Source organism: Zosterops lateralis (assembly GCF_965231275.1).
Source record: "Zosterops lateralis genome assembly, chromosome: 4".
In the NCBI taxonomy this organism is placed as follows: domain Eukaryota; kingdom Metazoa; phylum Chordata; class Aves; order Passeriformes; family Zosteropidae; genus Zosterops; species Zosterops lateralis.
In genome coordinates this window covers 53,950,695-53,977,184 of record NC_139765.1, presented here as the reverse complement: position 1 = coordinate 53,977,184, position 26,490 = coordinate 53,950,695, and the positions used below count along the sequence as shown (strand labels likewise).

Sequence of the window (26,490 nt, the reverse complement as noted above, 5' to 3'; positions counted from 1 at the left end):
GTGGCTTTATAAAACAAACAATCAGGAAAAAAAAAAAAACCCATATAAAATTGCCTTAGGTTTAAAGTATCTTAGCAGGTTTAAAGTATCTTAGCCTGATATCATTGTGCACTGAGAAGCCCATAATGAAGGTAAGAATTTTAATTAAATTTTATTTTTAAATTTAAGTGCAGTCTTTCTGCAGCCATGCCTCATCACCAACTGAAAGTTTATGTCTTTGGATAGCTGAACCTCACCATAATGCAGTTTCCTGAAAATAAGTAGTATAATTGATTTCATGATTCTCTGAATCCTTTGGTGTAGGCTTTTGTCTGTCCCATCATTTGCAGGTGTAGATATGCAGTAGATAAAGATTAGTGCTTGTGTGCCAACCCAGAGATGCTGAGCCTGCCAATTTTAGGAGCTCTGCAAAACAAGCCATGAGATGCTCCCACAATTTTGAAGTAAGTAGGCCAATAGAAAACCAAATGAATAAGGCCATTTTGATGGCTAAGCCATAGCTACTCTAAGCAGTGGACTGGCAGCATAGTTAAAAGCAAACAGATTTTCTTGCTTTGCCTTCAGACACTGGCAGTGAGTGCTGTAGGGAGGGACTGAAATTTCACCAGCACCTGCAGTAACATGCAGGCATGAGCAGAACCCAGCTTCAACAGGGTCTTTATAAAATACCAAAGAATAAAGAGCCACATGTTACTGGTGAAAAACCTACAGTGAGCAAAAGTAATTTCAGTGTTGATTGCCTGTAGTGTTCTATGATAAATATTCTGATTTCTGCCATTATATCCAGAAAAAAAACCCCAAAAAAACTATTAACAAGAACTATTAATAAATTTGGTTTTTAGTTTGCATTTTGTAGCTCAATAGACAGCAGTTATAAGGGATGTATTAAGCTAACTGCTACTGTGAACAGTGAATAGGTGCATCTATAGGGACATCTACATATATTATACATACCCAAAAGATCCCAAAAACACTCAAAAATTGTCTTGCAGACACTGTTGCTCTCTGCCCCATTTACATCTTTCATCCCCGTCCTTTGCATGGCCCAGGCTCAGTCAAGAGCCATAGGGAAGTTGGGCACCCCATATCCCCAGTGTCCCTGCCCTGGGGCTGGGTAGGGACCAGTTTCCCCTCTCCAAAGACCAGACTTGCACAGCCCGCAGGCATCACCTCTATGGGCAAATCAGCTGCCATGAATTAAAGACCTGCTAGCTGGTGTTAACTGAAATGTTTTGAGAACTTGCACGTCAACCTGTTTTGGTCAATATTCACAGAAAAGGCACAAGCATCTGTGACAGCAGCTCCCCTCTGTTGCCAAATCCTGCCTCTGAGCTGCTAAAAGAAAAGGTCACTTAAATCTAACAGGACTAACAAGGTATTTTCTCAGTCCTCTTTCTTGGAAACAGCTGAGTTGCTCTGGCTAAATGCTGTTTTTTCTTTTTAAATAATAATAACAGAATATTCAGCAAGAGGCAGACACCAAATTAAAAAAATCTCAATGCAAGCTGTTAAAAATTGGCAAACTTGTAAGTGGCTGAAAATAGTCGTATAATGGGAAGTGTCAAACAACCTTGATAATAGGCAGCATTACCAGTCTGCTCTGTAATTCAAAATTATGTTTTATTATAGTGTTAAATATGCCTAAGCTCCGTTTACCAGTTCCACCATTGCCAGCCCAAGAGCAGCTGCTGGCCGATGGCAAATTAACAAGTCATAGTTTTCCTGGTGTAGACAAGAGGGTAGTTGTTTCTGGCTTTCAGCAGTTGGAGCAGGTTCATCTCAGCGGTTTTTATAGAGCTGAACGGGTTGGCATATGGCCATTAACACATATCTCAGGTGGCTCCCTGCAGTAATAAGGTGGCCTGAACATATGAGAAGTAAGATCAAGTCATGTTTTTCCAGAAGCTGGTGTAAATGCAGTCAACAGGTGATCTTGAAGAAAGCACTACAAAGTACACACATTCCAGAGTTTTTGCTATTTTGGAAAACAAATTAAAACTCCAGCTGACACTCAGGAAGCCCAGGGCCTTTACTGCATCACAGGATGAGATGTATATGGTCAAGTTCAGAAAGGGGTCTGGGGACATTTCTTCTGAGGCAAAGTAAAAAAGTGGTCTGCTTCTGTATTTCCCTCAGGAGAACTAATGGCCATTACAGAGCCAAACCTTGAAGACCATCAATCATTTTCCTTCAGAAGATGAGCCTCATGAGTTCCCAGCCTAAAAGACTGCCACATTTCAAAAATTCAGAAGTTTTTAACAGTCTCCAAGAAGCTCTTCAGATAAATCATGCAAAAGGGGCCTTTTTCAAGGTACCAGAATTGCATGACACCAACTAACTTTTCACCACTCAGGACCAGTCAGCCTGTAAGAAAGGCTGCCAGTTCTGAAACCGTCTAAAATGGAAACTCCAGCTCACATTGTTCCTATGGAATAAAAAAAGGAGGGGATGGACACGACACCCTTCCTAAGCTGCATGCCCTGGGGAAGCCAGATTTTGACCATCACAACAACCCTGGAAGCGAACCACTACCTTGGGTGTGCCAGAGAGCAGCTGCCCAGTGCCAGAGGTAAGAGGATAACACTTCACATAAGGATAGATCAGGAGAGCATGAAAGATAAGTAGTTGCCTGTCAGCACTGGGCTGGGCACCCACTGGCATCTCTCCCGGACAAGTCACAGCAGGGAGCTGAGGCAGTTGCTGGCACAGCATCACAGTGACTCAAACATATCCCCTTCTTCTTGTCCCCCAATTAACTCCCTCAGCCACTTTCACACTTTATTCTTCCCTCCACAAATCAAATGGCCCCTCTTGGGGGCCAAGATTGAGGCATGGTGATGATTTGGGGCTGAGATATACAAGATCCCAGAAGAACCAGGGAACGTCATTCAACCTTCCATTTCTATCACCAAAGTGAGACTGACTAGCTGTCCTTGCTGGCACAGTTACAACAATACATTTTTGAACCTTCAAAGCATCCACATATAACAGTAAAAAATCCAGAGAAAGATCCTGCTAGCAGTATATAAAAGCAAAAAGAATGGATTCAAATCAACTGTGCTGCTCAGCACAGCAGTTCATCCAACTGCGCCTTTCACCCTGGGGATCTCAGGGGTGCAACCCTGGGTAGTGGGACAGAAACCACTGCAAACACAGGCAGGTACTGCCCCAAAGGTGGTGAACATTGATTTAATCACACTGGCACACAGGGCCAGGGGCCATTTTCCAACTACTGATGGTGCTGGCTCCTTTTTTACCTGGTACATGCACAAGTTGAAATGCAAAGTGGGCACTGGATTTTTTTCAGAGAGATTAAATAATCCTTTGATCTTGAGAACAGAGGGCAGCATCTTCAGAGGCTGCATGTGCATCTTTCTCTGATGATCAAATCCCTTTGAGGTGTCTTAGAGAGGACATGCTCGAAACACCTCAAGTCAGGCTGTTTGGCTAATCTAGACTCCAGAAGTCTTGTCTGTATTCAGCAAAAGTATTATTTGTTTCTTCAACATCTCTTACAGCTTCTCAGCTACATTTCCCCACTTCACTGATTCTTTCCATGTGTCTTCCAAAAGCAGAAGCTTCTGCTAACCAATTCTTGTACCACTGGTCCCAAAGGATCAACATCTCTGTGGCTTCAGAGCCACTTGTTGTAGGACTCCTGTTGCCCATTAACAAAGTATACTCTGAAAAGCATCCAGAACAGATGAGTTTTTAATTCTGAGACAACCAGGGCCAAGGTGAGAAGCTGCTGAACTCTCAAATGATCCAATATGGAAAAGTGAGAAGAAGGGAGAAACAAGCTGTTTTTTTCTTTGGAGGGTAATGGGCATAATGAAAGATCCAAGTTGGGCTAAAAACCAAGACTCTCTTCCCTGCAAGAAGGAAGCAGTAGAAAATAATTTTTACAAACTGTACCACCATGATAACATGACAGAGACTCACTAGACTATTTCATCTCAGGGACAGAGATGCAGCAGGCTGGATTTCTCTTTTAGATTCCAGGTAACTCTTCCATGTACAGTGACTGATGGCTACCATTTAGTTCTGAAATTCTCACTTCTACCCTTCAGAAAACAATCTTATTAGAAAAATAGTTTAATGAGGCAGAGAAGCAAAGAACTACAGTCCTTCTAAATAAAGGCTCTAATGAGTATCAAGTGCTATGACTGAAGGAGTAGCTGTACCGTAAGTCCTTCTAAGCAGCAAACATGGCTTAAGGAATTCCCACATATACCTCTGTCTGCTGCAACATCAGCTGTGCCCATTTTTGTACTATACATTATTAATTGGCAACTAAGGCAATGTGGATTGAAAAAAATAGACAAAACTAAAAAGTTGTTTATATTTTAAAGTAAAATAATAAATCAACTTATTTCAGTTGTCTCTGACCATGCAAGAATTGATAGCAACAGAATAAGGAGACATCCTCCTTAGGATGACCAGCAGAAAGACACTTTAGGGGAAAGCTTAGGATGTCTCAAGACCACAAAGAGATATGAAGTTTGGAACATGACTGAAACCTGTGTCCTAGTTCTGCCAGTCTGCCTATAGCACTGGTATGGATATGGCAGAGCAGTCATTTACAGAAACGTCTTGTAGTGCTTCAGTATGGAAATACGGAAATATTCCTGGTAACTATGTCAGTCCAAACTAAAAAACTAAAAATAAACTATAACTGTTAGTCATTTGATCCCTGTCCAAAAGCCTGGACAACTCATTGCAGGAAGTTTCTCTGTGAAGCAAGGACAACAGTAATAATACCCAACAGCTCTTGAAGCTATGACCACTGAGATGGTATTTCTTTCTTATATAACTTTCTCTCTTACAATAGAATTTGTTATATATATATATATATACACACACACACACTTCAGCCTCACAATATTGATAAGGATTTTTCCTTATAATTACTGTTTACTTCAAAGAAGCACTGTCACCCGTGGAGAAGCAACTTGTTCACGCAGGAAGGTGTAAGAGAAAATGATTGTTCTGCATTCAAGGAGGAGAAATAACTACTCTGTCCCAGTTCTCTCACTAAAGAAGTACACTGCAAATTGAGAGAGCTCTTACTTATAAGATAAAAATATGTGTGTTGCCACAGAGTGCTTTCTATTTGAAATGCAGGCAGACTAGGGAGTCTAAGCAGGAGAGAGGGACAAACTTCAATCCTCTGGCTGTTTTAGGGGAGGGCCCAGCCATAGTTCTGTTAAGAAACTGAAGACACTGAACAAGGGAGTGAAATAAAATGCTGCAGCAAAATTTTGATGGAGCATACTAGGAAATTCTGGCTGTTTCTCTGCATTAGAAGAGAAATGAGCAGAGGCAGCACAAGCAGCAGCTCCTCATGTTTCCTCCAGGCTGGGGAGAGCATGGCCACCTCCCAGCTTCCTCCTCCCTCCCCAAACCACAAATTCTTTTCCCAGCGTGCAATCTCCCTTCCCACTGCTCTGGCAAGTCTTTCTCTTTCCTTTCTTTGCCTTAGCTCCAAGTTGCCAAGCAGGTTAAAAAAAAAAAACAAACCAGAAAAGAGCTGAACATATCTGCAGAAGGATGTGGGGGTTCGGGAGATCTGTGTCACGTTAACAGACCACAAGTGCAAGAATCACCTTTCTGATACTGTTGGGAAAATGGTTAACTTTTTTTAAAAATATGGATAGATGGATGGATACCAATTTTCCTCACATAACATTCCACTATGTTTCTTTTCTCTCCAGCATGCACATCATTAAATAAAACAATTACTCATCAGCAGTGCAAGAACATTACAATTCAAATAAAATGGGAAGCAGAACAGCAAAGTAAATATGCAAGAGCAAAATATCACAGAGCCATCTGAATTAGCACCACTGCTCAGCTTTCTTTATGTCTAGCTGAAATCTGTTTCAAGATTGAAAGCATTCAACAAGACTAAGTAATGCTAAGAGCAGGAGGAAAGAGTTTTAAAGACCTCATTTCATAAATATCCCTTAATATTATAGGATATTACCTTAAATTAAGTTGAAGTAAGCCATATCTGTAAGATTAGACTATGGCTGAATTGCAGGTACTAATAGCAATAGCAAACAAATCATGCTACCCTGACTGTGAATAGGTCAGAGTTATATTCTCATTAGACACCTTTCAGAAAAATGGAGAAGCAAATGTGTCCCTAAAGCTGCCATTAGCACAGCATGAGCTGCTGGGTGTATCTGGCTCGCATGCCAACTTTAGCAGAGGCTTTCCATTCACCAGCCTTTTGCTGGAAAACCTGAGGCTTTCAGGCACACCAAAATGGAGACTCTGGCACCCTCTCACTCTGCCACACTAGTATTTCACTTGAGTTTTGGAAATCAGCAGGTACCATTTTCTGAGAAAGTCACAGAAGACATTATACAGCATTTTTAAAAGTTAAAATGTTGAGCTGTCAGCCCAAATCATTTGTTCCCACAAGTTTATAAGTGTGAGCCAAGAAGCTACTGAGGTTGAAGACTTCTTAAATATCACATTATGAGAATGTTTTAGACAACAAGACATGAAGTGTTTTAGCAATATTTAAGGACTGAAAATAAGTTCACTGTTGAAACTGCGGACCATCTAAGACATTGATCTTGAGCACCTAAATATACATAGAAAATGAAGAACATACAAAATTAAGATATAGAATCCTCAGGAAAATAGTCAATATAGCTCTAGGAAAATCAGACCTATAATCCCCAGCCTGACAAATTTAACTAAAGAAGGCACCCAATGTCTTTCAGCAAACTAAGCATCTTATAACTAAGGCCTTATAACTAAATAGTTCTATTTAAAAACAGATGCCACGTAAGTTAACAAAGCAGATCAAACAGCTCATAATGCTCAACAATTCTCATTCAATCCTTGCCATACCAGCTCTCCTAATCTTTGTAAGAAACAGAAGCCGAACCAAAAATTTGACAGGAACATGGAAGTACTAGTTAAGAAAGATAGTGCTGGTATAAATCCATCATTCCATCAATTTTCCTGTGACCTGAACAAAAGCACAAGTCAAGTTCAAAGATATGATGATGTAGATCATGAGGTACAATAAACTCAATTTAACAGCAGCACTGCTACTGTAACCAAAGAAGATCACACAGAAAGCAGACCCAAAATTTAGTTCACAGTGTTGGAATACAATTTGGAACAGAGTAATGTAAAAGATCATTAGGGTCACAGTTGTTTACCTGCTAGCACAATCACTCCAGGGAAGTGGAGAGAGAGCAAACATGATACTCCAACACACACAGCATCAAAGCACCATGTCGAAATTGTAAGATGTAATTACATCATTTAACACTGGACTTCCTAAAATGTATCTGTTTCTGACATTGACTGCTTGAATCTAATGTCATTACATTGGTAAGAGCTCAGATGGGAGATATATACTCTATTTAGAGCTAGACTTAAAGACAGACACTATAGCCAATCCATTTAATTTAGTAGAGAGGAGGTAAAGAGAGGATGATAAAGAGGTAATAGGCATTGTCTGTCAGCTTATAGATGTTAGGTCTTTTTCTTAGAGTTGATTTGATCAGAGAATGCCAATCCACTGAATTGAAGCTGTTATTAGGAATTTGGCAGATTTTATAAACACTCCCACATCTTATTGATGAAATAAATCCTCGAGGAAAGACCACTGGCTACTCCTGGTCAATTTTCTTCACACAAAAGCCAAGACAAACCCTCATTATGGGTACACCTCCATCTGAACTGAAGAGAGAATACAAAGTGCCTTTTCAACTCAGAATTAACCACAGCAGACTACTTGATTTTTCCTGTTTTTCCCAATCAGCCCCTTGCCTGCCAGACAGGGATCAACTGCTTCCATGGGTCCCCTCTGACCTTCAAAGCAACAAGTGCAGGGGCTCAATTCCATCAAGATCTGACCCCAACCTCTTCCAGGCCCAAACCAAAAGTCCCCTTTTGGGTAGACAAGCTTTGCTGCTCTGACACTGCTCCCCTCACAATGCTTCCCCATATTCAAAACACACCAGGAAAAACAAAAATGTGACTTTAGCACAGGAATAATTGAGGGCCATTCAGAAACCATTCAACAGATATGGTAGAGTAATATAATGCAACTAACTTCTCTAAAGCCATGTCTTTAGCTTCCAAGCTTCATCCTTACTGGAATATGGCACCAAATTTTTAATTATATTGCTATTATGAAATGGTAATGAGCATTAGTTGATGACTCAGAATAATAATTACTAGGTGGTGCTATCATGAAGCTACAATTTCAGAAGCCAAGCAGGTGTTACTTTCCTGAATGATTTAAAAATCACAAGCAGCAAATCCTCCGGCTAATTGCACACGGAAGCTGTGCACATCTGAAATGTCTTTTTTCACATGTCCAAAACAGGTGGAGAAGAAAGTTTTTCCTTAATGCTGCTAAGCTGATTGGTTGTCAGTGTTCAGAAATAATTCCCCAAGTACAAGGTTTGGGTTTTTCATGATGTGTCAAGCATCTCTCTATTAAAAAGGTTAGGTTGCCTTTTCTTGCAGAAAGAAATATTTCAGGCTTGCTTCCACCTAAACCTCCCACAGCCCCCAATTCTGAATGTCAGTCATTTTGAATCAGTGGCAACAGTAGCAATAAATGCCTACTTGTAATTACAGCATACTGGTTTTAACATTACCGGGTCTGTAATAAATGAATAAAATAAATATATAAAAGCCTTAATTAAAAAAAAAAAAAAAGAAAAAAAACACATTTAAAAGGGGGCTATTTTTGTAGTTGTGCAATAGATATTTAAAAACAGTAAGCAATTCTGAAAAATTGTTCAGAACAGTCTTATAGCTCTGAATTCTGGTAACTTGTTAGAAAATACCTGTTATAAAAGGCTTCCCTTTTCTCCTGAATTGTTCTCCAGGTTACCCCACTGCACCATAAATTGAATCATGAAAAAATTTCAATGTCTCCATTCCTAATGAAAAGCCAGCTGACTGGGGATATATCTATGACATTTGTAGTACAGAGTATTTCAACATGAGATTGTTTGTGACAGCAATTTAAAAATACTGAACCTCGCAACTCCCTTCTCTCCTGGGTGCTTCAGTAGTTCTTTTTTCAATCATTTGAAACAGCTATATGATGGAGTTACATGGGACTTGTTATGGGAATGATAGATAGCTGATTAAGTGTGCTTTTCTTTTTGCATTTCTTAAATCTTCTCCCACAGCACTGCTACTTAAACAATTCAATTAAAATTTTGGGTGATAGCATGCTCTTAATTTCTTTATCAAATTAACTGGTGTACAAAAAAAAAGGATGATTGAGAAGTCTTTCCCCATGATATGGTGATTTTTCTACTTTGTAAGGGATTTGCAGGGAGTTAGTGATAGAGGCAAGAAACAACAAAACCCTGGGTGTGTTGGGCCATCAGCTGTGACGTGGGCTGGTGGAGGAATCCTGTCTTCCACCACAAGCATGCCCACGGTGACTAATGCCTTCACACCCTGCAGGATGGGAGCACACTCACCCCATGGTTATGTCATTTTTAAAGCATGTGGTGGTAATTTAGAAATACAAAACTAAAAACTAGACAGGCACGTACTTGGTAGGTCTACTATTCACAAAAGCAGTGATGCAGTCACAGGTAAAACAAATAAATATTGAGGTTCACCCTTCTTAAATCTGAGCTGAGGAGTTACCTGTTTACTACCTTGCTTTGAACACTAAGAAAAGAATTATTCACCTGTTACAACTGGCAGTTGAGCAACACAGAAGAAATGTTTACAGTGGTAGATAGATGAGCTTCATTACTATAGAACTAGCCTCTTGTACAAAGATGCTGTACCCATTTTAGGCCCTTAGTAAGGCAGATTACCTATTATCACTGCAAGCAATCTCCACTATATGTTTAAGTTATTACATCAGGCAAGCTGCCCTCATGGATGGTATACACCCAATTAACATGCCACAAGAACAAGGAAAATTTCTCTCTGACCTCTTCCAGACCCCTTATGTGCACACACTGACTCAGAGCTCCTCAGTGGCTCCTCCACTGGCTCATGCCACCAAACCCATGTGTCAGTGCTCAGCTCCGGAACCTCCAGCACAGAATTGCAGAGGTGTTTATTATTGCATGTAGTTTAAAGATAGCCAATTTTTATGAAATTAATGACATAAATTCTCTTGGGCACCACTGGAATGTACTGTGAACTCAATGGAGGACATAATTCAGGAAATTACATTCATTGAAGATATTTAAATGTTAATCTGTAACTATGTTTATTCCTTATTCCATCAGGATTTGTTTCCATTTCTTTCAGTACTTGAGCCCCTCATCAGACAACTCCATCTCCCTTAGAAGGATGGAAGCAAAAGAAGGGACACTACTGAACCTGGGCATTTCAATTGGAGCCCACCTTCACACCCACGATCATCCAGAGCCATCCCTTGCCACTCACTGCTGAATGAGCTCAAGACCCTTTTGAAAAACAGACCAACATACCCACTGTGCTAAGTCATTTTGAATTAAGGCCCCTGGTACCATCCACTTTGATGCACAGCTTTTTGTGTTGTTTAGAAACCTGAGAGCTGTCCTGATAAGACAGAGGAAACATCCTCTAGTCCAGCACATTCCCCAGAGAACAGACTTCATCTCACTTTCTGCAGAGCAGCCCAAACTAGTCATTAGGTTATTTCTGTTTTCAAGGAGACTGAGCCCTCCCAGGGGCAATTCAGCTTCCCTAGTTTAGGTGCTTATCTCAGGCTTGCATGAATCACCTCAGCCTCCCCTCTTCCCATCCCCTGATGATTGTTTGCTGTAAATAAACGTATAGAGATAGAAATTAGGTGTCTTGCTGAAGACAGTCAGGGAAAATGAACCACATTTTAACAGTAGCCAGCAGCAGCCACTGAAGACCATTAATTTTTCATGTCAGATATCTTCCCAGATTCCTAAGAAAAATGACTTTCAGGACTCTCTCAATTGAAAGTTGCATCAAGGCTTTAAAGTTACCAAAGGTCTTATTTTCTATGTATGTGCATAATCTTTTCTCCATATCACTGGCATTTAAAAGCTTCCTGCAGCAACTCCATGATTTAAATTTCCCTCAAACAGGAGAGGGGGCAGAAGAAGGAACTGAAGGATTTAGGCCTGCTGTCTGATAATTGTATTGTCCCTAGTCTGTACTTTTAAATTACCTCATATTTTCTCTCTCATGCCTTTTTTCACGTGAACTGAAGAGTTTTTTTCCTAAGAAAAGGTGGCCCAACCTGCAGATGAAATTATCAGAACCCTCCAGGGTGTCTAAGATTCAAAAAGGATCTATAAAATCACAGGGATAATTCTGATTTTGCTCTCTACTCCTGTCCTAGTATTTCTTATTTTCTATTTACTTTGCTGACCACCACTGCACACTGAATACAAAGTATTATCCATTGAACCTTGTATGTTGAGGCTTTTTAGCCCCTCAGAAAGAAGAGGATTATTTCCTTTCCCCTTTCATGCATTATTTTGCATTCCTTGACACTGAATTTCATTTCCCCATTTTTCCAGCTCTGTGTTCAAAGAGTCTCTGCAAGTAATTTCAGGCAGCTTCAGGTCAGATTATTGTAAATAATTTTGGTATTCTCTACAAGTTCTGTCATCGACTAAAAATCAGATCATTGATGAATATGTTGAACAGCTCCAATAACAGATCTTTGAAGGACTCATCCCCTGCTGCTACAGAATAAGGATGCTAATCAAATAGTCCATTTCTTTGTTTCCTATTTTTAATTGCTTAGCACTTTTTCTTTCATTCCCTGATAACTGTGGTTAAATGTAACTATATTTCTAACATAGCTAAAATATTTCTGTGAAATATAGCTCGTACTTCTATTTTCAAAGAGCTTTTTACAAAGTACCAGTTTGATCTGTTGTATCCATGTAGTAGCTTCCCTCCAAAACTTGCACAGAATCACAAGAAGCAAATTCCCTTTACAGAAGACATGCTGTCTCCTCTCTGGCTCATTATATTTCTGTTATCTACTGCTTCTATTCCTATTCTGATTTCTACAAAACTACGTAATACAGGAGCAAGATTTATGATAATCTCCCTACGTGACCCCCAGAAGCCCTCACTAGGCTGGTATAATATTGGTTTATTTAAGCAGACAGCAAACTAGGAGCAATTTCTTATTTTTATTCCTCTAGAGCTCTGCATGAACAGCATCCAGCTCCAGTGCCTTGTTACCAGAAGTTGTTGGGGTTTTTTTTTTGGTTTTTTTTCTTTTCCATGAGAAGCCTTTTAGAACTGACATTTCAAAAAGCGCCAGGCGACTATCAAAGAGACATGTCTGGTCCAGTGAAGGCAAGTCCCTGCAATCTGGCTGCCTTGAAGATACCAACAGCAATTTTAGCAAAGCTAAGGATCTGTAGGCTACGAACAGCAAAGGCATGAGAAAAGACAGAGTACAAGGTAAAAGGATAAGGGATGAGTCACACTATTTAAAATAACTGACATCTAAGTTTCCCTTCATTTTGGCACCTAATAACATGTGTGTCCTCAGCCCACTCCAGCTGGAGGATAGGGGTGTAGGCAGGAGCTCTGCTAGGAATTTACTGCATAAAGGTGCCACCCTCAGCCCCCTGGGGTGGGAACCCTCATGCACATTGAGCCAGTCTGCAGTAACACCTCGGTGGGTGCAATGTGGGTGCATCGTTTCCCATGTGCAGTAGGGAGTTCCAGCACTGAGGATCCCACACTCTAACAAGGAGAGGAGGAAAGATTCTCCCCCTAACTTCAAGCTCTCCCCTTAACTTCAGTAAACACGGATTTGTCTTCCATTTAGGGTGGTGTCAGCTGCAGCTTAGGCCCATCAGAAAATGATGAAGGAAGTGATCTGAGTGGAATTTGAACACTTTACCACTATTTGCTTTGATGAATGGTACTGTAGTTTGCAGTAGTTGTGCCAACCCCAAATATTTCCAGAGCAATGACTCAGATGATTTTCTTCCCATGAGGAAAAAAAAAAAATCAACCATAAAGCCAAACACACATGGGGCAGCCCTGTTCCTGTCTGTATAGCTTTATTTTCAGCATGTGATTTTTGAGCAGCAATGCACTTCCATTGTTTTTGTCTTTCACTACATTTTTCGAAATATAGGAATTCAGTTGAAAGCTGGAATTATTTATAATGTGACTTCAGGGATCTGTGCTTAAAGAAAAAATATGCCATGAAATATTCCAAGATTCATGGAAGAAGCTGTACTTTAGACCACACTTAAATGATGCAGCAACAGTGGAAATTTAGCATGTGTATCTGCTGGTAGATAATTAAATAGGTTTGCAGCTTTCAATCATGTCATTTCATAAATGCACTTGCCCAGGCATTGCTCAACATCACGTTGATCATCCTGGCAAAGAGGCCAGGATTTCCAAGGTTGGATTGGTTTTACAGTCCCTCTCAGAAAACATATAATTCAGGAAAGCCCAAGTACTTAGAATTTATTTTATTTTTCTGGAACAAAAGGTCCAAGCAGAATATAGCTTTGCAATTCCCTTCAATAATTTAAACACTATCAACATAAAATATAAGTACTGCAGTTATAGCCTCATATTTAGAATAAATATGATTCAAAAAGCTAGGAAAATTGTTATTACACTCAGATGACTGTTAATTCTTCCACCTTGAAGGAAGAAAAAAACAACTTTAAGAAGCTAAATTAGTAGCACATAACACAAATAAACAGATTTTTAAAGAAGCTGTTTGAATTCTTCAAATTCATTTTTGCTAAGAGCCCATCTGGGACTGACTTCCATCACCACATTATGAGACCTTCGTTCGAAAGGTGTTATAACAATATTCCAGTAGCAGAACATAGTTTTCTTTTCTCCCTTGAACACAGCTTGCAACTTTTCACATACAGCGATGAGCAGGAAAGACTCTGTCTGCCTACAAAAAGCCTACCTGCAATTTTCTTCTTCAGCTTCATATAGACATAGAAGAAAAAACAGATTACCCCATGAAGGAACAAGCAAACTAGCTGTCAGTCAGACCAGACAATCTCAGTACAAATAAAGGAAGATTACTGGAAAATACATGGTTTTGATATGGTGACAGAAATCACTCTTGTCAAGTTGTATTAATACACAGTGACTTGCAGGCTACTTTGGGTGCGTTACTTCCCCAAACTTCTTTTTTTTTTTTCATGACTGTAAATGCTGAACTACATTTTTCTTATGTCCCCAGTACAGGGTGGTTGGATTGGTTTTGGTATGATTCATAATCAACTGCTTTAAAATCTTATTCTTTTCCCCCATGATTTAAGTGAATGTGTCATTGTCACTTGGGAACAAGCAACCAAAAGCATGAACAGGAACATGTTCAGCATAGTGAGCAAGGCCAAATATTTTTGGATCTCTGTCTTCCAGCATAACTAGAATAATTTCAAAGTTTCTCCCATAGACCTTGCTGCAAACTCCTACCACTCACTGAGAACTCAGAAGTGGCAGTGCCAATTCAGCCTTTCATTTTAATTAAATCTAAAAATCAGGAGTTATTTAACATTATTTTATACTGCTTAGAGCCAGTAATTGGACTCTATGTGCCTTTTTTTTTTTTGCAGCCAAGGGCATAATTCTGGCAGGTTCACATAGCTTTTGCTCACAAGCCCTGAGTACACAGATCCTTCAAGCCAATTGGGACACAGCTAACAGATGCTTCGAGAAGATGTTATGGGTGGTTTTTATAAGGGCTAGGCTCTCTTTGGCTGCTAGACAGGATTCCTCACAGAAGTGAGCCAGGAAAAACTAATATCTAAGTAGAAGCTCCTTAGCAAGACAATTACAATGCAGCTATGCCCATGTCTTTTCCAGGGCTATCATAAACCCAGCTACAATGCAGGAAAAAATGAGGTTACTGGAGAGGAACCCAGGCACAGGCACTGAAAATCTCATTCAGAGTACAAGAACCTTCAGCCACGGCCCCTCTCCAGCTCCATTACGGCAATCATTTCCACTGATCTTGTGACTCATCCTGCATGAGAAGACTCATTGTATTCATAGATATAGCCCTATCCTGATCACTTTGTGTTGGACTAGAACAAAATTAGAGCAGTTTAACTACAGAAGTGTGTACCAGGTGGACAAGGGACACCCAGCTCAGCACTGCTCTCACTCTGGGAAAACGTCCCCAGCTCCCCTCCAGCCTGGTCAGGCTCTGTCTGTGCTTATGGCAGATGGGGGTATGCCTTCAGTTCTGTCACCAAGGAGTTAAAGTAGAAGTCTCATCAGCTCCCAGGGAGTTCCTTGGACTCTGTTTGACCAGAGCATTTTAAGCAAGTGGGCAGCATCTTTGGGGGGGGGGGGGGGGGGGGGGGCGGTGGTGGTGGAAAGTACAGAAGCACCTGGGGAAGGATGCTGCTGCACCTTGCCAATCCTCCGGCAGCAGCAAAGCTGGTTTGGGGAGCTGCCTCCTTCCCACTGCTGCCAACTCTATGCCTCCCTGCCTGCACAGGAGAGCTACCACACCTTTCCCCTATGCTAATTCAGCTGCTTACCTAACCACAGGCAAGCTGGGTACACGTTCACACATAGAGTTTAAAAATAAAACCTCCAAAAGAGCACTGTGTTCTTTAAAAAAACCCAAACAAATCACTCCCAAATCAAAACATCTCACAGGTCTGGCACAACGCACAGCCCTTCCAGAAGCTGAATTAGCTGGGGAGGAAGCACTACCCACCAGCTGCAGAGAATAAGAGGCGCGAGGAACTGGAGGCAGGATGGAAACCACCAAACTCCAACCCTGCCCATGAAGAAAGGGGAACAGCACTCAGTCTGAAAGCTACTTTTGGAGACAAAGGATGACTACAAGCATATTAAAGTCTCTTGGAAGTAGCCCAACCAGCACGACACATGTTTCAACATAATGCATATGCACTGCCAGCAGCAAGCCTTTATCATGGGGTGCATGCAGTCCCGCAGTACCTGAGCCACCCAGACACCTGGGTGTGCAGGCTGCAAAGCCATCTGGGCCCTGGCCATACTGATCATCTCAGGTCCACTGATGGCAAATAAGGCATGTTTTTATTTACCTTTCATTTTTAAGCATTTAGATTTAAGTTGCTCTTCCTTCTCAAGTTAATACCAGGAACAGAGAGATTAATACTCTGTTAAGAAAATGCTTACATTCCCTCAGTCATTTGACTCCAGAAGGTTGGGATTTAAGCTGGTGATAAACTATTTTCAAGACCAGTGATAAAATTGTACAAATTGGCATTGACTTACAAGACAAAAACACACATCTCCCTCTGAAAGCTCCCCTCCCCACCTGTCAGGCAAAATCTCTTGCAAACACTGCCACATCTCTCTGTGTCTTTGCATCTCGCTCACTCAAGCTTCCTTCAGCTCCCAGCAGGAGACAGTCGAGGGACTTTTTATTCCCACCTCCCTGCCACTCAGATCCTGACACTAGAAAACTCACACCTTTCATTGGCACAAAGTTCAAGCCAGTGACTAGTGGTGCACTCCAGGGGCCAGTACTGGGTCCAGTACTGTTCAACATCATCACCAGTCATCTGGATGACGGGGCAGTATATCTACAGCCAGCCTGCAGATGACACACAGACAAGAGGAGTGGCCATACAGAGGGTGACACATGGCCAAGAGGAGCGGCTGATACACCAGAGACATGCCGCCCTACAGAGGGACCTTGACTGACTGAAGTAATGGACCAACAGGAACTTGATGAACAGTGAGAAGTGCAAAGTCTTGCAGCAGTGGGGCACAGTCCCAGGCATCAGAATGTGCTGAGGGCCATTTAGTTTGACTAAAGCCTATGTGCAGTCAGAATCTGCAAATGTCTTAAATAGTCCTATGGACACTCACAGGTAGGAAGGCTGGGAGCAACTGAAACATGTGAAAATATCTCTTACAGACTACTGAATCGGCTTCCAAACACATCCCAAAACCACTCAGTGCCTGCCAGAGCATCTTGGAACTAATCATTGCTGGAGGTCCTAGGAGATCTTTCCTCGTTGGAAACTGAGCTGCTGAGTCCTAGCCTCCAGCCAGCTCTACCCTGTGACCACCTTCCTGGGGCCTAGGGCATCAGCACTAAATGCTAAACCTGATCCACCGGAACAAGAATCTTTTCCTGTGCTGGAAAAAGAAGATCTGTTCAGTCAGATCCATCACATACCTCCCATCATGCCACTGCTACCCATTTTTATCCACCATCTTCTCATTTGCAGCTTGTCTGTGCCTAAAGGCAGAGCAATCATCTGCCCTGAGCAGAAAAGAAAGATGTGAAAGCTATAAACTTCCTAAACATCCCTCCTGCCAACACCTGTCATTCGTTTCTACATTTCCTATTTGCTCTGTTTTCATTTAAGGTATTATATGACTCAGATGAGGCCTCAACAACTTCAAAAGAATTCCAGTGTCTGACTGCCTCAGCTTTATTAAACGTAACTGAGCCATTGATCATCATCAGAAGATGTAGTCTCAGAAGACACGATATCATTTGTAAACAAATAATCCTGTGAGCACAAACACTCCACCAGCTGCAAATAATAGGAAAACAAATAGGTGGTTGGGGAGGCAAGAAGCCCTCCCAGAACACCAACAGACCATCTTAGGGATAACAAAGACAGTCACACCTTTACAAACAGCCCAGCTAACAAGAACATGCTCTTCCAAAGGCAGGGTGAGGGGGAGAAGCAATTTTCTTTTGCTGTTTTCAAGTATCTAAAAGCAATTTCATGCTGCTGGCTTAAGATGCGAGCAAACAAGACTGCTCATCCCTAATACAACCAATTCCCTTCATTCAGAGGGTGTTTTTTAGCTTACAGTTTCCATACACACCCTCACATGCTGCATTTCATGGCTGACCAAAGAGTGAAGTCTGGAGAAGGGAATGCATGACTGCATGGCAACACCTGTGAAAAATCAAGCTATTTTCCTTCTGTTACTGCCAGCTAGCTACAACAGGATCAGCCTGTCTGGGATATGAAACTTGTGGCTACAGAAACAAATTAATGAAGATCAGCACCATGGATTAGAGCACATAAAGAGCCAAAGATGCTATATAGAAGTCCACTGATGCATCTGCCAGTCACTCATTCTTCAAGACTAGTGAACCAAATACCCATAAAAATGGACTTTTTAAAATAAATGCCTTTATATAAAATAAATGCCTTTCATATGAAAGGTCAGTGTTTCGTATTGCAAAACGTAATGGACAATGCCTGGCAAACATTTAACTTCAATATAGTGCAGGTTCAAAAGCTGCTGCTCCTGGAATGGAGCAGTTATTGTGCAATTCTGCTTTTTAGAAGGAAAAGGATGCCAAAATCTGTACCAGATGCCCCACATTCTCCAACAAAGGGTATATTTACCATATTCAGTTTAATACCATGCCATTCATATGGAAGCCACGAAGAATCTGCAAGGGTTTGTCAAACAGGAAGTGGGCCTCTAACCAAGAATAGCCACAGCAGAGCAGACACAGACAAGGTCCTTTTGGTCTTCAGCCAGAATCCTAAGTACCTAGAAATAATGACTTGGTAAGACAGTGTGTCTGAATTAGCTGGAGCAAGTTCCCACTTTTCCAGAAAACCAGCTGGTAAAATCTTCTTTGAAGAAATCATTGTGCATGGAGGGGGGAAAAAAGAAACAACGTCATATTATCTTCACTGCTGGGCAAATATATCACAAAATCTTGCATGTCAACTAGCCACCAAAAGCCTGGCTGAGTGGATGCCTTGAAGTGAAATTCATCTTGCTTAAGTTCATACAGAGTACACCTATCAGCAGCTCACTTGCTTTGGGGGCTAAGGGTGTTCATCAGTGTGTAAAGGTGCTGAAGGAAAGAAACAGCAGCACTGCCATGTGGTTCTTCAAAAGAAATGCTGTAGCAGTCGGCAAATTCAGGCCTCATCTAAACTCAAACAGCTTCTCTAGGCAGTCTAGAATTTCTTTTGAAGTCTGTCTCCAGGAGCACATATGGTCCTGGAGCACATCCACACACATTCACCAGAAGGGAATGAGAGTGGGTGGAATGCATAAGACTATCCCTAGGAAAGGGAGAAGGAAAAGAGAGAATAAAAATTCTGGCATAAACAAACAGCTGCTATTTCTAGCCCTCCTGTACCCCCTCCTCCAGCCCAATGCCACTCTGCAAGATGCCTTGTTCAACTTAAGACACAAACAGAGAATTAAAAAGCGCAAGACCATGCACTTTTACAGCCCAATTACGACCACTTACAAACATACTGTAAATCCATTCACTGCTTAACACACCAGGTACATCCAGCAAATGCATTTGCTCAGTGTGTACTCAATGTTGCTTGATATTCTCCACGTATCTTGAGTGTGCACATTCAAGCAATAAAAAAATTAAGCAAAGCAAGTCTGGATTAGAGTCAGTCCACAATAGCAGGGAAAAAGGAGTAATTATTGACAGTGGCTTGGTTGAGCTTACAAAAGCTTAATGGAAAAAGATTTTTCCGTAATTGCCATCTCTAACCTTTTATCCAAGCTCAGTGGGTACATTACCTAAGTCAGCAGGAAGTTTAGCCACTCCACATGAAATTAATAACATTTATGGGCTGACCCATAGCCCATAACTTTTAAAACAAGAGCTATGAAGAAGTTTCTGTTCTTCCATCAAGGAACAGTGCATACCACATTTAATTGCTTAAAACAAAACAAAACAATCCCCCCACACCTCCAGGCAGCTTTAGTCCCTGAAGACTGAGCCTCCCTCTTTAGCATACTCAAGAGGAAATTAACCTTACATTCTAATTAGAGAAACAAAAACAAGCATCTCAAGAGCAGTGCATTCCATCTGCTGACCTGCCAGTACCTTGTGGGGCAGCAGCTTCCACACCATCAGGGTACCCCTCTTCCCTCACCCAAATATCCTGAGAAATGCCCCATGACCTGAATCAGGAGCTTCCCTGCTGGCCTCATCACACCTACCCCTGTGCTTGCAGGCCCATTTCTCTGTCTCATCCATTCACCCATCTGAACAACAGATCTCACAGTTATAAAAAGGATGTGTTCCAAGTCTGGGTGCCTTTAAATGGACCTGCACATCAAACGAGGGCTTTCAGCCTGGCTTCATATTTATTATACAGAGAACAAGATAAACTAGTTTAACTAATGCTAACCCAGTTCTTTCCATTTTACAGTGGAAAGAACCGAAATGGATATGAGAAGTTAAAATATATTCCTGAAGAGATACTGTTCATCTGTTTTGAAGTGGCAAGCATGAAATATTTGAGTATCTGTGCTAAAATTCTAGGTGATGACCGAACAGAGCAAAAACAGGTCAGCAACCTGACTTAATAAAACTGTGTTGAAAACCATTAACAGGAATACAGCACACATGCTTTATAAGATGGTACTTTTCAGTGTCATAGACTAAGGAGAGAACAAGAAAAGTCAAAGGGAGGATAAACGAGGCTGGCTGGGAATTGATTGCCACCTCTGAAATTTTAGTGGAACAGTTGGAGCAAGAAGCTGACTGCAGCTGAACTGAAAAATCACTATCTGTAGCTAGATTACTCATCTACTGTTAAACCAAATGAAAGTGTTCTTCCCACAGGCAAGGCTGAAGACTCCAGAAAAGCCATAATTTATAGCTCAGGAAAAGTTTAGAGGAAAGCTCTGCTACCCCAAAATGAATTTTGTACTTAATGGGCAGGAAAACAAAGGACAGATGGAACTTCATGTTTCTTGGTACAACAGTAAATACTACACAGCACGCGGGATGCGACTGAGCCAAGAAGCTGATGAGCAGCATTAAAGAAGAGTTCACCTTATTCAGGTCCCAGCCTTCCTTGCCCTGCAAATCACCCTTTCAAGATGATATATGGTAGCAGAGGCAGAATAAAAAATAGATTTTGAGCAAACCAGGCCTCAATTGCAACCAACATTAGGAAGCACTATCAATACAGCTGAAATAGGCGATCCTCCTTAACCTATTTCATAATTAGGTAGCAAACTCATTTACAGGAAGTGCAAAGAGCGAGCATGCAAGGCACAGAAAAGCACCACAGTATTTCTGTCCAGTTTGTTTTGCAGGAGTGATCATGCCTTGGATGGAAGCCTATTTCTAACGATTTATTTTTCATGTCTGGACAAGGCAATATAACTTCTTCACAATTTAATCTCTTTGCTAATAGACTTAGCTGTTATAGCTGAAATGCTCAAGCTTAACAATAAGGCTAAAATACTCAGAATACTTAAATCCAAGAAATGTGTTCGCTGGCTTCAGTTCAGGACAAGTAGAAGCAATCAGCAAAGGCACTGTGGACTGGGGAACCACAGCAACACCTGCCAAGAGGTTACATTGGACTCTATGCAACTGACTACAGAAGAACTGCTCTGAGCAAAGCACAAAAACCATTTACAAAAAGTCTTTAATTGCCAGCGAAGCTCCTCCAAAGGACCAGGAGGCACCTGGGCACCCCGACAGCTCGCCTGGGCTCCTTGGGTCAGCACTACCCTAAAATTACAGGGACGCTGGGCCAAACCCGCCCCCCCAATCATTTCCCTGTCACGTTTCCCCTGCGGTCGTTTCGTTCTGCTTTCAAGCTGCAGTTCAGTGAACAGGCTGCAATTTACCTCTTCACCCTCACCCTCAAATTTGTTTGGATAAACAAGCTCTCCTTTGTTCCAGACTGCTACTACATTTACACATTGTGTTGTAAATCAGCCGGTACAAAGCAAGGCAGGCCCTTGAATGAAGACACTAGCTGTTCTGTTCACAGCAAAATTAAACAAGAGGCACAGAACCCCATTTATAACCCCAGTCTGGAAACAATTGGGTTTTAAAAGGTGAGAGGTTTTAAAAAGTTTACTAAACAAACCTATCCAGTTGCAGAGTCTACAGTCAGCTCACAAACAAGTTCAAGGCTGCATAAGTTGACAAAACAGTGTTATTTCTTAAGAGAACTCTAACCAGTTAAAAAGCTTGCTTTCTTGCTGTTTCAAGGACCCAAGAATTATTGGCAAGTGATTTAGCTTTTACTGAGGACACAAGTAGGGAGAAATTAGTCACAGAGGAAGGGAATGAACTGTTCACCATGTCTATTAAAGACAAGAGACCTAAATAGCATCCAGGAGTTGCAGGATAAAGACCAGGAAAAACTTCACAGTAATAACAGCTGAGCAGAGGAATGACAGCTACCAAGTCTTTTCCTTTAGAGGAGGAGGTTCAATGAATGGCTTAATAACAGCTGATTCTCTGCCTTATGACAGAGCATGGACTCCGTCAGCATATGGCTTCTTCAAGTCTCTCCTCAAATCTATTTTCCATTATTTTAAATGTTCTTTTAAATAAACTGAGTTTGCTGAGAAGTCTCCCATGGGTTGATATTACAGAAGAATCTACAAGAAAAAAAATCAAAACTAACCATTATTTGATAGCTGCCCAGGTTTCCTAGGAAGCTATCAGCTCAGTCCCAAAACTGAGTAGGTATTCAGAATAATATTTAAAAAAAATCTAAAAACTCAACTGTCTGATCCAAGGGCCAAGAATAAATTACATTTGATGTTGTCTGCAGTACAAAATTGAGGCCCTCTGATGGGATGCTACAGAGAAAGTTCAGCTGGACCTAAGTCATTCACTGCTGCAGACAGCCCTGCATCCTTCATAAACATCAAGCTTAAAAAAAAAAATCCCAAGGCTGAAACATAACCTTGAGTGCCAACAATATTTTTATTCCTTTGACTACTTTAAGGGAGAGAAACATGATAAGTTTGGGTTTAAAAACTTTTTTGCCCCGATTACAAGAAGTATGTTACAGTAAGAAGTGTTCTACAACTCCTTTTGGTACATCTGCCATTAATAGTACAACAAACCACCATCTTCCAGCAGTTTCAGATCAAAACCAAAATTCAGGAGGGCATACCTCCATTTGATGTTTTAGAAGCCAGGGCATCACTGTCCATGCTGCAATTCTGTCATGAATGGCCAAAAAGCACTTGCCAAGCAAGAGGAAGGGAAACTCAACCTCTTCTTTGCCATCAGCCCAAGCAATACTGCCCAATCCCAAATGCCGTGACTGGGGTCACTGCACACACTGCTGCCCTTGGCCACAAGAAATAAAAACATCTGATATAGTTGTGAGCATGGCAACTTCCCTTGAAGACTCCTGTGCTGCTGACTCCAACTGGAGCGAGGCCTGCCCCGTCCTCTGTCAGGGAAGGAGGCAGTGGGGCACCACTGCAGCTGCTGGGAGCACTGGGCACACAACAGCCAAACCCTTCTCCCATGCAGTGCAAGGCTGCCAGAGGAGCACACTGGGTTGACACAATGCCTCTCACAAGCTGAATTCAACCCCAGGCCCCAAACAGCTTGTATCACCCTTTGTGTCCTGCCCCATGCTTCCAGCCCTACTAAATGACCCACCTTTTATCCAACTTCATGACTAGCAGAATAATTGTCACTGGAGTGCTTCAGCTGTCACCAAGCTTCACTTGAAGCATGACCTGAGCTTTGCCCACTCTCCTCCCTCTCCTAAGCTGCCCTTCCCTCTAGGATCAGTGTTTCACAAGGAACTCTTCAGTTTCACCCCTTTCACCTGAAAATGACACAAATCACGGAGGGAGCACCTCAGGGGACAAGAAACACGATCACCTGAAGCTGGACCCGTTTCTGTCCTGAATAAACAGAGGTGTATGGAAATGGTGTTCCAGGGAGTGAAGAGAAGCCAACAATACACAGGCATGCAAAGGTCTGCAAACCCTGTAATTTGTGCACTAAAGAGAGATCACAGCCCATCTGTCCCAGCAGGAGTACAACAGAATTCAGAGTGGTTTGTGCTCCATTTCCTCACCTCTCCTGGCCCTGTTTGGCCAAATAACTAAAGCAGATACGTATAGCCATGTCTCTTGCTGAAGTAATATGCTCCTTTGTCACTGCTGCAGCCTTTGTGAAGGCATGGACATTGCATTGGGAAATCACAGGTTATCCAAAATCATCCAGGTTATCCAAAATCATCTCCTGGAAGCTGGCATGGCACAGGCTTTTCCTGTGGTTTGGTCTGAACCCGCACTGATGGACTCCAAGTGCTCCATCAACAAGATTTACTTTCCTGCTTGGAGAAAATGCCACTGAAACATGTAAAAATAAATACATTCACTTTAATGTTAAGCTCTTGCACTAAGTATTGGAGTGACACTGCCAGATTAAAGGGACTGTAATATATTTTTTTAATACCCCATTTTAAACTGAGATTATTACCCGTGAAAGAGCTTTTAATATCTCTTCTTTGACTGAGGTGTGTGACACCTGTCTGTCCTCCATTTCTGCCTCATTTTTGCTCCAGATACCCAATGCTTACCAAGGCCCACCTGGGGTTTTACTAAGCTCTGCTCCAAAGGAAGCAGTGGGGGAGGCTGGGGGAACCTGCAGGTCACCTGCATGTCACCCATACCACCGAGGGCTGGAGCAACACAGGCCCATGGCCTCCTCAGTTACATGGTGAAGGAACACCAGGAGGCAGATGTTGGGAACATGCTGCCATCCCAATGGCAGCACCACCCCGGCCTTCCACTGCTGGAGCAGCCCTCGATCACAGACACCAGCTGCTCTTCTGGCAGGCACCTGGGAACGGCTGCTCACTGCCAGCACAGGATGGAAATAGGTATTTAAATGTTATAACGATAAACAACTCACCCTGTCACTTCTCATTTTAATAATTTCTTACTCTGACAAGCAGGGGCACGTTTGACCAAAAAACTACTAATAGGAATCACAGAATTGTTAGGGTTAGATGGGATCTCTGGAGATCATCTAGTCCAATCCCTGCCAAGGCAGGGACACCAGAAGCAGGTTACACATGAACACATCCAGGTAGGTTTTGAATATCTCCTAAAAGGGAGACTCCACAGCCTCCCTGGGCAGCCTGTTCCATTGCTCTTCCACCCTCAGTGTAAAGTTCTTTACATTCTTCTTTCTCATATTGAGATGGAACTTCTTGTGTTTTAAGAAAACCATATGTGTCCTGAACAAAGAAAAAAGTGCCCAAAAGCTCTCATTGTTCGCTGTGGTGCACACAGACAATAAGAAGCTATAAGAAGCATTTTTGTCTTATCTGTCTTTGACTACAGGGCAAATAAAAACAAAAGTAAAATCATTTAGCAGAACACCCTCAAAATCAGAACAAAAAAAATCTCCCAACAATATCCCTCCAAAGACACGAAAAAATAAATTGGTTCCTTTTCTGTTCCTAAAGGGAGGCAAGAAGAAATTGTAGCTGTCCCTGGAAGTGCTGCAAGTGGGAACTGCCAGAAGACAGGACAATAGAGACATGGCACCCACGATGTCACTGTCTCAGCCCTGTACCCAACAAGTTCCTTCAACTACTCTGGGTCTTGGTTTCCACATCTGCAGACTGGGGATAATAACAGGTCTTTACATCACAGGGGTGTTACAAAGATCAATTAGTTAATGTCTGAAAAGCGCTTTGAAGATATAGCAGGTGGTGAGTATTATTATGCAAATAACATGATTTAAGAAAATCACAAGTGCTGGATTAATACTAATCCCTTTGATATTTAAAAGACACCGTTTTTTTCATATTTTAAAGCAGTGAACGTTTATGCTATAGCTTTTAACGGCTGCTGCAACCACAATTTTTAACCTTTTCTTTTCATACAGCTCCATACATAAAACTCCTCTGCAGACATCTTCACAAAATCCAATCTCGACTCAAAGTGGAGCAGTGGAAGAAATTATGCACGTTGATGAACTGGATAACTAGATTCTATGCAGGAATATTTCTCAGAGGATAGAATGTCACAGGCCTAACTTACTGTAACAAACACTGCAGAGTCTTTCAGTTTTAGGGCTTTTTTGGGAAGCACTAATTTCACGCATAGAGGCATTTGTAAAACAATATAGCTGCTATTTAATTATGCCATTTTATGTGGTGGAAAAAAGTGGAGGAAAAAATGAAGCTATGGTTCATTCACTTCTTCCAAGGTTGGATATCTGAATTGTGTAAAAAAAAAAAAAAATAATGTCTAAAGAATTCACAGGAGATCAGGCATTGCAATGTTTCCTCCAACTTCCAACAAGTATCTGCACAATCACTTCTCCTTTAGGTGGGATGCAGGGGGCAGAGTGGACAGCTACAAAACACAGCCACAAAGCCAGCCCAAAACCACAGCTTTCCTAGAAGCTTGCCACTTGCCATGAGAGAGAAACACAAGTCAAAAAGAGAGCCAAGGTGGGATCAGAGCAAAGAGCCTGAGGTGAGCAGCAACATCAGAAACCAAGGTGAGAGCACAGCCAAGACTAGGCGTCCCTCTGATTTTCAGTGTTACCCTTGCCAGACCTCACTGTGAAAACAAGACATGCTGCCCAGTGCTTGAAACCTCCCCGTGCTTCCAGGACTTACACAGCCACGTTCCCTTTCTGTGAGGAAGTCTGTTTCTTGTCTCCTGTACTGTAAAATTTAGTGCAAACCAGCTGGTGCATTTTGTCTAGGAATCTGGAAAATATTGCTGTGATTAAAACCGGCTTAATATTAACCCTCT

At 41.7% G+C, this 26,490-nt stretch overlaps 1 protein-coding gene across 5 annotated transcripts in view; it reads right to left on the bottom strand.

Annotated features, from left to right (window-relative positions):
- The window catches only part of PLXNB2 (plexin B2), a 250,146-nt gene that overhangs the window by 208,836 nt on the left and 14,820 nt on the right, over window positions 1-26,490 (bottom strand). The window contains exon 1 of one of the 5 annotated variants that reach the window (XM_083859524.1): window positions 18,333-18,352. The exons of the other annotated variants lie outside the window; for them this stretch is intronic. The gene's annotated coding sequence lies outside the window, so the exon portion shown is untranslated. Of the gene's footprint in view, window positions 1-18,332; window positions 18,353-26,490 lie in introns of those variants that run through there. 5 annotated transcript variants of the gene reach the window in all.